Consider the following 14,259-nt stretch of genomic DNA (forward strand, 5'->3'; position numbering starts at 1 on the left):
GGGGCAGTGCTGACATACCAGCCCTCTGCCACCTCGGACCCCTACAGACTTTGGGTGCTGATGAGCATAGAAGGGAAGCCAAAGTGGGGCTGAGGGCAACTTGGCACTGGCCTGTAGGTGTCCCTTGGCACCTACAGCCTGGGTGCCATGAATGGCAGTAGGAGTCTTCTCAGTTCTGTCTCCCTCCCTTCAGTGTGGATGAAGGGGTAGAAACGAGGTATAGCATCTCTCTTTCCCGGGGGTCGTGTTGCATCTTTTAATGGTTTACCACTGACAGTGCCACCAACGATTTGGGGATTGTGTCTCTAGGAAGCAATTTACCTAAATTTCATGTATCAATGAAACTGTTTCTCCTTATCGTTTTATTTATTTATTTATTGTGTAAAATAAATATGCTTTTAATGTATAATGAAAGCCTGTTGCTGTTAACATGCAAGGATTGAAAGAACACCTTGTTGGACTGCAAGATGGCTGCTCCCTCTACCCTCAGCTGCAGCTGGCCTGTCAGCCAAGCTTTGATTTCCTTGGCAGAATATAAAAGAATTCCTCTCTGTGGTGGTCCAGGAGACCAAGGGAATTTGGGGAGGTGAGAGAATTGCACCCTGATCATGCTGGTGGTGAAAACTCGTGCAACCGTACACCCAAATGTTGTCGTTTTTACTGTATGTTAATTTTAGAAATCAAAAAGTAAAAGATACAATCACAAAAATATCATTTGGTGGGGCAAACTTATTCAGTATATGAAGATAATAGAGAACTTTTAATTTATACAAACATGGCTCTTATAAAATAAAATATTAATATAAAATATTAAAATATAAATTCTCAAGAGCTATAACTTAAACTTCTATGTTAATTTAGGTAAGCAATTCTCCTATGAAAAGACTTAAGGATTCTTTCCTTCTCTTTTCCTGTCTTTTCATTTTTCTACAAGGAACAGCATTAAAGCCGACTGAAACAGTTACTGTGACCAGCATGTAATGCTTGAAAAGATGAAAATCGAGCTTTAAGTATGCTCCATCTCAATAACTTTTTTTTTTTTTTTTGAGATGGAGTCTTGCCCTGTCGCCCAGGCTGGAGTGCAATGGCACGATCTCAGCTCACTGCAACTTCCAACTCCCAGATTCAGATGATTCTCCTGCCTCTTGAGTAGCTGGGATTACAGGCACCAGCCATCATGCCCAGCTATTTTTTGTATTTTTAGTAGAGATGGGGTTTCACCATGTTGGCCAGGCTGGTCTCGAACTCCTGACCTCATTATCTGCCCGCCTCAGCCTCCCAAAGTGCTAGGATTACAGGCGTGAGCCACCACGCCCAGCCTCAATAACTTTTTAATATTTGTGTGCTTAGTTTATTCTTGTTTCTTTCCTAGTTTTTTTCCCTGCAAAGAAAAAGAAGAAAAATAATTTTAAATCTTATTTGAAGGATGACTGTACACTGATTGTGTTCTTGGCCTTTGAAAGGAGAGAAGGAGGAAAAGGAGGAGGAAAAGGGAAAATATCTTAAGAGGTTGTACTGTTAATCTACTTCAAGGCAGATTTTAACCACTAATGCTAAAATGCTATTATGAAATTGAATATTTCAACTGAATATTGAAAATGGTCTACTGCTGCTGGGCACGGTGGCTCACGCCTGTAATTCTAGCACTTTGGGAGGCCAAGGTGGTTGGATCACTTAAGGTCAGGAGTTCGAGACTAGCTTGGCCAACATGGTGAAATTCTATCTCTACTAAAAATACCCAAAAATAGCTGGAAGTTGCTTGAACCTGAGAGGCAGAGGTTGCAATGAGCTGAGATCATGCCACTGCACTCCAGCCTGGGCAACAGAGCAAGACTCCATCTCAATAAATAAATAAATAAATAAAAATGGTATAGTGACTTGAAGATGCAGGGGCCTGTGATGAAGAACGTGGATGGCCCCTAGAAACTGAAAGCAGCCCCCAGGTGGCAGCCAGCAAGGAAGTGAGGTCTTCAATTCTACACCTACAAGGAACTGAATTCTGTCAACAACCTGAATGAGCTTGGAAGCTGATTCTTATCCAGAGGTCTCAGATAAGAACTCAGCCTGCTGACACTTTGTTTTCAAATTCATGATACCCTGAGTATAGAACTCACCTGAGCTTGCCCAGACTTCTGAGTTAACAAATAGGTAATGTTTTAAGTTGCTAAATTTGTGGTAATTTGTTATGCAGCAATGGCAAACTAATACAGATTTCCAGCTAAAATATGTTTTGATTTCATGAACTGGCACCTTACAAATTTTGCTTCAAACAACAGAAGGAATGGAAGATGACAAAGAGGTTCTCATCACACTCCTTTTAAGAGACCTCCCCTAGTCCAGGCACAGTGGCTCATGTCTGTAATCCCAGCAGTTTTGGAGGCCAAGGCAGGAGGATCACTTGAGCTCAGGAGTTCAAGACCAGCCTGGGCAACATAATGAGACTTTGTCTCTACAAAAAATACAAAACTTAGCTGGGCATGGTAGCGTGCACCTGTAGTTCCAGCTATTCGGGGGGCTGATGTGGATCCTTTGAGTCCAGGAGGTCAAAGCTGCAGTGAGCCATGATCCCACTGCTGCACACCAGCCTGGTCAACAGAGGGAGACTCCATCTCAAAAATAAATTAATTTTAAAAAGGGAAACCTTCCTAAAAATCGCATATGGAATCTTTGTGCATACCACTGGCCAGAACTTAGTCACACGGCCACACTAGATTTAAGGGAAGCTAGAAAATGTCTTTATTCTTAGAGGCAGTGTCCGGATAAAATTTTGAGGTCTGCCCTTTTCTCTAAGACCTAGAAAAAAACAAGGATGCCCACTCTCACTGCTTCTATTCAACATAGTATTGGAAGTCCTTGCCAGAGCAATAAAACAAGAAAAAGAAAAGGCATCCAAATAGGAAATAAAGAATTGAAAATATCACTGCTGATGACACAATCTTTTATGTAGAAAACCCTAAAGATTCCACCAAAAAACTGTTAGAACTGATAAATTCAATAAAGTTTCAGGATACAAAATCAATATATGAAAGTCAGTAATGCTTATCTACACTAATAATGAGCTTTCCAAAAATGGAATCAATAGGATAATTCCATTTATAATAGCTACCAGAATAATAAAATCCTTAGGAATAAATTTAACCAAGGAGGTAAAAGACCTGTACACTGAAAACTATAAAACATTAATTAAAAAAATTGAAGAAGACACAAACAAATGGAAAGATACCCTGTGTTCTTGAATTAGAAAGCTTAATATTGTTAAAATGTTCATATTACCCAAAACAATACACAGATTCAATGCAACACCTGTCAAAATTCCAATGTTATTTTTCATAGATATAAAAAAAATCCTAAAATTCATATGGAGCCTCCAAAAAACCCAAATAGCCAAGATAAACATAAGCAAAAAGAACAAAGCTGGAGGCATCACACTACCTGATTTCAAATTATACTACAAAGCAACAGTATTTAAAACAGCATAGTACTGGCATAAAAAGAGACACATCAAGCAATGGAACAGAATAGAAAGCCCGGAAATGAACCCACACATCTACAGCCAATTGGTTTTAAACAAAGGTGTCAAGTATATGCAAAGGAGAAAGGACAATCTCTTCAATAAATGGTGTTGGGAAAACTGTATATCCATATGGAAAAGAATGAAACAGATCAACGGTTGTCAGGGGCTTAAGAAAGGGGAAAGTGACTTTAAAAGTGTAACTCAAGGGAGTTCCAAAAGGCTAAGTGATTCCGTGAATCTAATAAACATGTTAAAATGCATAAAGTTTGGGTGTGGGGGCAAGGGGAGGGAGAGCATTAGGACAAATACCTTCTTTTCTCGCTTCTGGCCAGGAGGCTTCTTGATCAGTTCAAATTGTTACAAAGTTCAGCTGGAGGTTTCCTTCTCCCTGTGGCCTCTCTGGGCCTCTGGCAGCCCTCCTCAAGGAGCAATCCGTTTCCTTCAGAGGGTCTGTGGGTTCTCTTGGCTTTCCTAATGCGTTCCTGCAGTCCTTCCGAAGCAAAACTTCATGATGCGAGCCTCCACATGCTGCTCTGTCCATCTGAGTGGGAACTGCAGTCTAGTCCTGCCTCCCATCTGCCATGATCCCTGGTGGTTTCTGACCACAGTTCAATTATTTTAGATTCCATATATAAGTGAGAACATGAAGTATTTGTCTTTCTGTGTTTGACTTATTTCACCCAGCAGAATGTGTAATAAACATTAAAAAAAATGAATGTGTAAAATCAGGTAGTGATCATAGCTACAAAGAAAATAAAACAGTGATAGATGGAAAGTGATAAGGAGGAAGAACCTCGTTAGAAATGGTGGTCAGGCAAGACCTCTTTAAGAAAGGAAAAGAGCTGATTGCATGATGAGCCAGCCACGTGAAGACCTTGAGGACAACATGCAAAGCCACTGACCCACCGGCCCTGCAAAGGCTGAGCAGGAAATAAGCTCGGTTGGCGCGAAGAAGGAAGGCTGGAGGGAATAGAAATGGGGACAGAAGATGAACGCCGGGAGAGGGGGCTCAAAGCCAGCTCGTGTAGGCAGGGACCGGGCACCAGCAAGGCTCGCAGAACAAAGGCCTCTCTCTCTTTCGGCACACTAAGGGCCAAAATGGTCTTCTCCAATTGCAAATTCTGCAATAAAATGCGCCCTTGGCGACTTACCACCAGGATGCATTCCACACCGCTCGCCCACGCCCTACAGCCGGCCCTTGAAGCCGTTAGCTGATTGATTTGCGTCAGTCTTTACCGCCATCTGCCGGCAGTACTCGGTATACCCGCGCCTTGGCGGTCGCACACGTAGGCTAAACGCAGGTACACCAGACTGGAGGGGTCGGACCCCACTGTTCAGGGCCTTGCCAAAGCCTTCCCAATGTCTACTGGTGTCCCAGACACAAGAGATCCAGGTCAAGACTCACACTTCACAAGACACACAGACATGGGCCTTAGGGAACAGGAAATTCCATGGAACGTCCATTTACCCAATTAGTCAGACTCACTGAGCCCCAGAATAGGGTTTTCAATCAACTCCTGCTAAAATTAAAAAATAATGTGTGGTGGCCAGGCGCGGTGGCTCATGCCTGTAATGCCAGCACTTTGGGAGGCCGAGGAGGGCCGATCACGAGGTCAGGAGATCGAGACCATCCTGGCTAACACGGTGAAACCCCGTCTCTACTAAAAATACAAAAACAAAAAATTAGCCGGCCGTGGTGGCGGGCGCCTATAGTCCCAGCTACTCGGGAGGCTAAGGCAGGAGAATGGCGTGAACCCGGGAGGCGGAGCTCGCAGTGAGCGGAGATCGCACCACTGCACTCCAGCCTGGGCAGCAGAGTGAGACTCCATCTCACCAAAAAATAATAGTAATAGTAATAACAATAATGTGTGGTATCGATTGGAATAATAGACATTGGAGGCCACAAACGATGGGAGGGCAAGGGGGGGCGGGGATTCAAAAATTACCTATTGGATGCAACATTCACTATTCGGGTAATGGGGCACTAGAAGCCCGCTCCACCACTATGCAATATATGCACTTGTACCCCGTAAACCTATAAAAATAAAAAATAGATTAAAAATAATAATAATGTCTGGTCATCTAAATAGTACCTCTACAGCTTATTAAGTCGACTCTCTGCAGATGCCCCAGTTGCCTGTCCTTCCCATTAAAGGTGATACCCAGTGCTGATTTCTCCCTCAACCTCCGGGTTCCCATAAACCTCTTCTTTCTCACTCCTGCTGCCCTCCGGTACTCCAGTAAAGAATGATAGACCGGCGGCGCGGTGGCTCATGCCTGTAATCCCAGCACTTTGGGAGGCTGAGGCGGGTGGATCACCTGAGGTCAGGAGTTCAAGACCAGCCTGGCCAACATCGTGAAACCCCATCTCTACTAAAATGCAAAAATTAGCGGGGCATTATGGCGGGCGCCTGTAATCCCAGCTACTCGGGAGACTGAGGCAGGAGAATTGCTTGAACCCGGGAGGCGTAGGTTGCAGTAAACCGAGGTCGCGCCATTGCACTCCAGCTTGGGCGACAAGAGTGAAACTCCATCTCAAAAAAAAAAAAAAAAAAAAAAAAAAAAAAAAAACAATGGTAGATGAACTGAAGACAGACATTATAGCACCCCTGACCCTGGCCCCTCAACACATACACACTCCTATGGCCCCAAGCATGCTGATTTAGAATCCCAGTGATCCTAATTTGCCTAGCCAGAATCTTTGCCTGAATTTCATTAGTACACGGGGCAACACAGAGCTGATAATAATGATGAGCTTTTGCCTGTTTGTTTGTTTTTTTGAGACAAAGTCTTGCTCTGTCACCCAGGCTGGAGTGCAGTGGCACGATCTGGGCTCACTGCAACCTCCACCCCCTGGGTTCAAGCAATTCTCCTGCCTCAGTCTCCCAAATAGCTGAGATTACAGGTGGATGCCACCATGCCCAGCTAATTTTTGTATTTTTAGTAGAGACGAGGTTTCACCATGTTGGCCAGGCTGGTCTTGATCTCCTGACTTCGTGATCCACCCGCCTCGGCCTCCCAAAGTGCTGGGATTACAGGCGTGAGCCACCGCGCCCGGTCCATGATGAGCTTTTACAAGAGGTAGAGGTAATTGTACCCCTGCCTAACAAACAATAGGGTGTAGATAGTGACAGTGATTAAGGGGCAGAGTAACTTAAAAACTTAAAACTGACACACATGAGAAACATCCTTAAATAATATGATGTTGGACCCTCTCCACAAAGTGGTGTCACCCTGGTCTACACTCCTGTTAACCCATGGGCAACTCCTTGTGCCCTTTGCCCCCTTCCTCTGAACCTGACAATGGTGGGGAAACGGGGGTTCTGCCATAATGGCCAAGATTGTGAAATGTCATTGCATGGCCTTTTTTTGTTGTCATTGTTGTTGAGACAGAGTTTCTCTCTTGTCTCCCAGGTTGGAGTGCAATGGTGCAATCTCAGCTCACTGCAACCTCTGCCTCCCAGGTTCAAGTGATTCTCCTGCCTCAGCCTCCTGAGTGTCTGGGATTACTGGCGCATGCCACCATGCCCAGCTAATTTTTGTATTTGTAGTAGAGACAGAGTTTCACCATGTTGGCGAGGCTGGTCTCAAACTCCTGACCTCAGGTGATCCACCCACCTTGGCCTCCCAAAGTGCTGGGATTAACAGGCGTGACTGCTGGGATTACAGGCGTGAACCACTGCGCCCGGCCGCATGGCCTTTTTGCCATGCTTGCCTTTGTTGATGCTCATTTGGTTCCTGAACTGGGTACCCACAGAGAGCTCTTAGGTGGAAATTAAGACACTCCCATCCAAACCCCAAGTCCACTGGTTCATCTTTTGCCCTCACTGACATCAGGTCTTGGCCAGGCACAGTGGCTCCCACCTATAATCCCAGCACTTTGGGAGGCCGAGGCAGGAGGATCACTTGAACCCAGGAGTTTCAGACCAGCCTGGGTAACATAGTGGGAACCTGTCTCTACAAAAAAATTATTTTAAAATTTGTTTTAAAATTGTTTTAAAAAGTTAGCTTGGTATGGTGGCATATGCCTATGGTCCCAGCTACTTTGGATGCTGAGGTGGGAGGATCACTTGAGCCCAGGAAGTCAAGGCTGCAGTAGGCTATTATTGCATCACCACACTCCAGCCTGGGCAAAAGAGCAAGACTCTGTCACAAAAAAAAAGAGAGACAGGGACATCAGGACTGGCCCCTTCTAGAACCAATGCTACCAGATAGATGAGCTCCTCTCACACACACTAGATCACCTGACAAGCTTGAGTGCAATGCCTGAGATTCCCCATACAAGAGCTCCTTAGGGCGAGGCACAGTGGCTCATGCCTGTAATCCCAGTACTCTGGGAGGCCAAGGCAGGAGGATCACTTGAGCCCAGGAGTTCAAAACCAGCTTGGGCAACATGGTGAAACCCTGTCTCTACAAAAAATAAAAAAATTAGGTAGGCGTGGTGGCATGTGGCTGTAGCTCCAGCTACTCCAGCTGAGGTGGGAGGATCACTTGAGCCTGGGAGTTCAATGCTACACTGAGCCGTGATCACACCACTGCATTCCAGCCTGGGTGACAGAGTGAGACCCTGTCTAAAAAATAGAGCTCCTTAAAACAGTAACCTCCCGGACTAATGAGAAAGCCATTAATGCACTGCATTGTGCCCGGGTCTGTGACTCTTTATATAACAAGGTTCTGTGCCTCAGTGTCCTTAAAAAGACTGATTCCCGCCGGGCGCGGTGGCTCAAGCCTGTAATCCCAGCACTTTGGGAAGCCGAGACGGGCGGATCACGAGGTCAGGAGATCGAGACCATCCTGACCACCGGGCGAGGTGGCAGGCGTCTGTAGTCTCAGCTACTTGGGAGGCTGAGGCAGGAGAATGGCATAAACCCAGGAGGCGGAGCTTGCAGTGAGCTGAGATCTGGCCACTGCACTCCAGCCTGGGCGACAGAGCAAGACTCCATCTCAAAAAAAAAAAAAAAAAAAAAAAAAAAGACTGATTCCCATTATTTTCTCTGTCCCTGGGTCCAATCAGATCCAAATAACTGAGATTTGGGATGTGTCCACCTTCACACCTAAGATGGTGTCGCCTCTGCATAGGATTTCACCTGAGATGACACAACCCCTCCAGAAGAGTCCACATGAGACGGCATTGCCTGGAACCCTCACCATTATCTGGAATCCTAACTTGGACTTTAGCTCAAAGAGACCCTGCCTCACAAGCTCCCTGTGCACGCCCCCTTCCCTCACAGGATCTTCTGCCTGTTGGACTTGCCCTCCCGATGACCCTCAGGGACAACTGCAGCCGTTAGAGCATACAGGGGCTTTCCCCAACCAATCTAGGTTTGTCCGATATTGCTTGCAATGGAGAATGGCACTCACCACATGCCAGCACAAAGACATTCAATTAAAACAAGTATGGCCGGGCGCGGTGGCTCAAGCCTGTAATCCCAGCACTTTGGGAGGCCGAGACGGGCGGATCATGAGGTCAGGAGATCGAGACCATCCTGGCTAACACGGTGAAACCCCGTCTCTACTAAAAAATACAAAAAACTAGCCGGGCGAAGTGGCGGGTGCCTGTAGTCCCAGCTACTCGGGAGGCTGAGGCAGGAGAATGGCGTGAACCCGAGAGGAGGAGCTTGCAGTGAGCTGAGATCCGGCCACTGCACTCCAGCCTGGGTGACAGAGCAAGACTCTGTCTCAAAATAAATAAATAAATAAATAAATAAATAAATAAATAAATAAATAAAATAAAACAAGTAGTGTCCAGGCACAACTGTCTTACAACCCTGCTGCCTAATATAGTGACACAGGTGGGTCGGATCATTATAAATTTAAGCTTTAGTTTCTGCACTTAGCTTTTGACTGTATGCTTGCCTGCCCACCCATCCTTTCTTTTTAGCACCTCTTCTGTGCAGCAGAAAAGCAGAATTCCCAAAGGATGCAACACCACCTAGGCAAAGACAGTAAGAGAAAACAAGCAGACCAATCTGGGATAATGACTCCCTGCTAAAGAGCTTTACACAAACCCACAAGACCAGAGGGCTTTTAAATGTTTGGGGGCAGGCTGGGCGCGGTGGCTCACGCCTGTAATCCCTGCACTTTGGGAGGCCAAGGTGGGCGGATTACTTGAGGTCAGGAGTTCAAGACCAGCCTGGCCAACATGGTGAAACCCTGTCTCTACCAAAAATACATTTAAAAAAACAAAAATTCAGCCAGGTGTAGTGGCGAGCACCTGTAGTCCCAGCTACTCGGGAGGCTGAGCCACGAGAATCGCTTGAACCCAGGAGGCGAAGGTCGCAGTCAGTCAAGATCGCGCCACTGCACTCCAGCCTGGGTAACAGAGCAAGACTCCACCAAAAAAAAAAAAAAAAAAAAAAAAACCAGAAAAAAGAGAAAAGATGTGTTGATGAGGATATGGGGGAGGATATGGAGAAACTGGAACCCTCATGCATTGCTTGTGGGAATGTAAAACAGTGTAGCCACTGTGGAAAACGGCTTGTTGGTTCCTCAAAGATTTAAACAGAATTATATGATCCAGCAGTTTTGCTCCTAGATATATGTCCAAAAGAATTGAAAGCAGGGACTCAAACAGATATTGTACACCAGTGTTCATAGCAGCATTATTCACAGTAGCCAAAAGGTGGAAATAACCCAAATGTACATCAACGGATAAATGGGTAAACAGAATGTGGTATATTTATGCAATGGAATATTATTCAGCCATAAAAAAGAATGAAATTCTGATAACATGCTACAACATAGATGAGACTTTAAAACATCATTTCAAGTGAAATAAGCCACACACAAAAAGGGAAATTTGTATAATTTTACTTATATGAGGTACTTAGTATTGGCAAATTCACAGAGACAGAAAGCAGAATAGAAATTACTGGCCGGGCTTCCACGCACTATGACGGCCAGCACAGAGCTGTGGGAGCCGTGCCCGGAGTCAGAGTCGTGGTGACCAGCTGCAAGCATCCGTGTTGCGTCCTCCTCGGGAAGAGGACAGGCTCGGTTGGAGTCGGCAGTTTCCAACTCCCTGGAGGTCATCTGGAATTCTGTGAGACCTGAGAAGAATGTGCTCAAAGGGAAACCTGGGAAAAAGCAGCTCTTCACCTGAAAAATGTTCGCTTTGCCTCAGTTGTGAATTCTTTCATTGAGAAGGAGAATTATCATTCTGTTACTATATTAATGAAAGGAGAAGTGGATGTGACTCATGATTCAGAACGAAAGAATATAGACTCTGAAAAAAATGAAAGTTGGGAGTGGGTTCCTTGGGAAGAATTTCCTCCTCTGGACCAGCTTTTCTGGGGACTATGTTGTTTAAAAGAACAAGGCTTTGATCCATTTGTAGAAGAGTTGAACCATCTGGTGGGATACAAAGGAAATCATCTCTAGGTGGCTGAGAAGATTTCTCGATTTTCTTTAAAAAGACAAAAATAAGGTCTGGTTAAGGAATGAAAAATATCTACATTTCAGAACAACTCCATTTTATCTTAAAAAAGTTCCTGTGATTGCCAATTTATTTGCAGTCTCTTAATGTACCCACCACCCTTTCAGCTAGTACTTGAGAAAATTTTTCTGAAATATGTTATTGAATTGTATTCCAGACACAGAATATATGATAAATACTGATATTATGGGTAATTTGCTTTCCATATTTACCTATGATATGTACTGTGCGGTTTGTCATTACTAGCTTGCATGGAGTAGGATGCAGTCGAATTTGCCTTAGTATTTCTGTTCAAATACAGACCCAAATTCAAATATTGTAGTTTAGATTCAAACACAGTATGCCTGTTGCAAAATTTACCAAGTTTGTTGATTACCTCTTTTATTAAAGAAATGGTGGGGAGGGTAATATATTGTGACAATCTTTGCAACTTACAGGGAATAGGATATGTCATTAGGGTATATTTCCCAGGTTTTCAATTGAGAACCTAAACCAAGAGAAGTGAGACAAACCATCTAATGTCTGTATCCTACTATTAACAGGCTGTGTGATGTTGAATTTCTCACTTACTCTCTCTGAGGTCCATAGTCCTTATATGTAAAATGAAGAGATTCGTCTAGAGCAGTTCTCAAAGTGTGGTCTGGGGCCCTCAAGAGCTTTTCAAGGGTATTCTAGGTCAAAGCTATTTTTATAACACTAAGACATCATTTCATCTTTTATTGTTTTTCTTTTTTTTTATTTGAGAAGGAGTCTTGCTCTGTTGCCCAGACTAGAGTGCAGTGGCACGATCTCAGCTCACTGCAGCCTCCGCCTCACAGGTTCAAGCAATTCTCCTACCTCAGCTTCCTGAGTAGCTGGGATTACAGGCACCCGCCACCACACCTGGCTAATTTTTGTATTTTTAGTGGAGACGGGGTTTCACCATGTTGGCCAGGCTGGTCTGGAACTCCTGAGCTCAAGTGATCTGCCCACCTCAGCCTCAAAAAGTACTGGGATTACAGGTGTGAGCCACCATGCCCGACCATCGTTTATCTTTTTCACTCTCATTTTTTCATGAGTGTGCAGAGGAGTTTTCAAGAGGCTATCTGGTGTGATATTGTAATAGGCTGAATGCAAAAGCAGATGAGAATCCAGCTTTCGTCTGTTGTCGGACATTGAAGAGATTTGGAGAAATGTAAAGCAGCAGTACTCTTCTCACTAATGATTTTTGTTGTTGTTGGTTAGAAAAATGGTTTTTAGTAGGTTTTAATATGTGAAAAAAATAAAAATAGCTATTTGTCAAAAATGTTATTTATGTGTTAATATATATTGGGTTTTTGTTACTTGTAAGTGATTAATAAAAATTTTAAGAAATTTAAAAAAAGAAGAAGAAAGTACTGGCCAGGCATGATAGCTCACACCTGTATTCCCAGCATTTTGGGAGGCCAAGACAGGTGGGTCGCTTGAGTCCTGGAGTTCGAGACCAGCCTGGGGAACATGGCGAAACGCCATCTCTACTAAAACTACAAAAAAAATAGCAGGGCATGACGGCACCTGCCTGTAGTCCCAGCTACTCATGAGACTGAGGTGGGAGGATCACCTGAGCCTGGGAAGTTGAGGCTGCAGTGAGCTGTGATGATGACACCGCACTCTAGCCTGGATGACCGGAATGAGGCCCTGTCTCAAAATAAACGAAAAAATAAGTTACCAAGGGGCTGGGAGCAGGAGGAGGAAATGGGAAGTTATAATTTAATGAGTGCAAAATCTCTGTTTAGGATGATGAAAACTTTCTGGAAATAGATAGTGGTAGTGGTTACGCTACACTGTGTATGTACTTAACGTGACTGAATTGTACACTTATCATGGTTAAAATGATAAATTTTGGGCCGGGCGCGGTGGCTAACACCTGTAATCCCAGCACTTTGGGAGGCCAAGACGGGTGGATCACCTGAGATCAGGAGTTGGAGACCAACCTAGCCAACATGGTGAAACCCCGTCTCTACTAAAATACAAAAATTAGCTGGGAGTGGTGATAGGCGCCTGAAATCCCAGCTAATAGGGGGGCTGAGGCAGGAGAATCACTCGAACCCAGGGAGCGGAAGTTGCAGTGAGCAGAGATTATGCCACTGCACTCCAACCTGGGCGACAGAGCAAGACTTCATCTCAAAAAAGAAAAAAAGAAACAGTCCCAGGATGCATCCATGTGCATGTGCATGCAGGTGTATCTGCCTGTGAGAGCTGCACACACGGCTCTGAGTACCTGGGAAGATACCCACGTGCAGTTGCTGTACATGTGTGGGGTCACTCTCTGGCGCATTTGGAGGCATGAGGGCTACATGCAATGTGAGGGAATCTATGTCCAGGCGTCCTTTCTTGGCTTTCCTCCTCTGAACTTATGCATCCCTTCACAAAAAGTCCAGCTCCTGGCTAAAAACCTATGTGTGATTTTTCAGCTCAACCACAGGCAACGATAGGTTTTACCTGGCAGGCCTCACAGCTGAGCTGTGCACAGCGGATGCATTGCAGTCTTTAAAGACAGTTGCAGGCACAGACTCAAGCCTCCTGGACAGTCGACCTCTCACACACATCTCCGCTCCTACCCCAGGTCTTCATTCAGACACGTCTTCATTGCAGTGGGGTAGGCCTTTGGCCACGACCTCCTTATCATGGGGAGTGGGGAATCCTTGAAGACACTTTCCTCCATGCTGACTCAGAACTTTTCCCACTCTGCCTTCCCCACCCCATCCCTGGCCCCCAGGTCTGTACAACTGCAGGAGCCTTTTGTTGGAAGCTCTTCTGCAGTGAGACCAACCCCACACCTGTGCTCATCCACCCGACCCCAGATGGCATCATTCTATGAGGAAATGAGAACAGGGTGGATCTGTGTTCTACAAAATAAAACAAACCGGGTTCTCTGGTTTAGCCTCTTCCTTGTACTGTAATAATAAGAGATTTGGGGCTTGGCTATTGCTTTCATTTTGACTTTTTTTGTTGTGAGACAGGGTTTCACTCTGTCACCCAGGCTGGAGTGCAGTGGTGTGATCTCGGCTCACTGCAACCTCTGCCTCCTGGGCTCAAGCAATCCTCCTACCTCAGTCTCCCCAGCAGCTAGGACTACAGGCGCATGCCATCATACCCAGCTAATTTTTATATTTTTTATAGAGATAGTGTTTCACCATGTTGCCCAGGCTGGTCTCAAATTCCTGAGATCAAGCAATCCACTGGCCTCAGCCTCCCAAAGTGCGAGGATTACAGGCATGAGCCACCATGCCAGGCCATCATTACTCAGCTACTCCAGCACTTGGCAGTTCAGCTCTCTCCTGCTCAGCTG

General features: G+C 45.1%; 1 pseudogene; it reads left to right on the top strand.

Annotated features, from left to right (window-relative positions):
- The first annotated feature begins 430 nt into the window (after positions 1-430).
- On the top strand, positions 431-10,894 carry LOC105539551 (annotated as a pseudogene).
- The last annotated feature ends 3,365 nt before the right edge of the window (positions 10,895-14,259 follow it).

Source organism: Mandrillus leucophaeus, unplaced genomic scaffold (genome assembly GCF_000951045.1).
Source record: "Mandrillus leucophaeus isolate KB7577 unplaced genomic scaffold, Mleu.le_1.0 Scaffold206, whole genome shotgun sequence".
In the NCBI taxonomy this organism is placed as follows: domain Eukaryota; kingdom Metazoa; phylum Chordata; class Mammalia; order Primates; family Cercopithecidae; genus Mandrillus; species Mandrillus leucophaeus.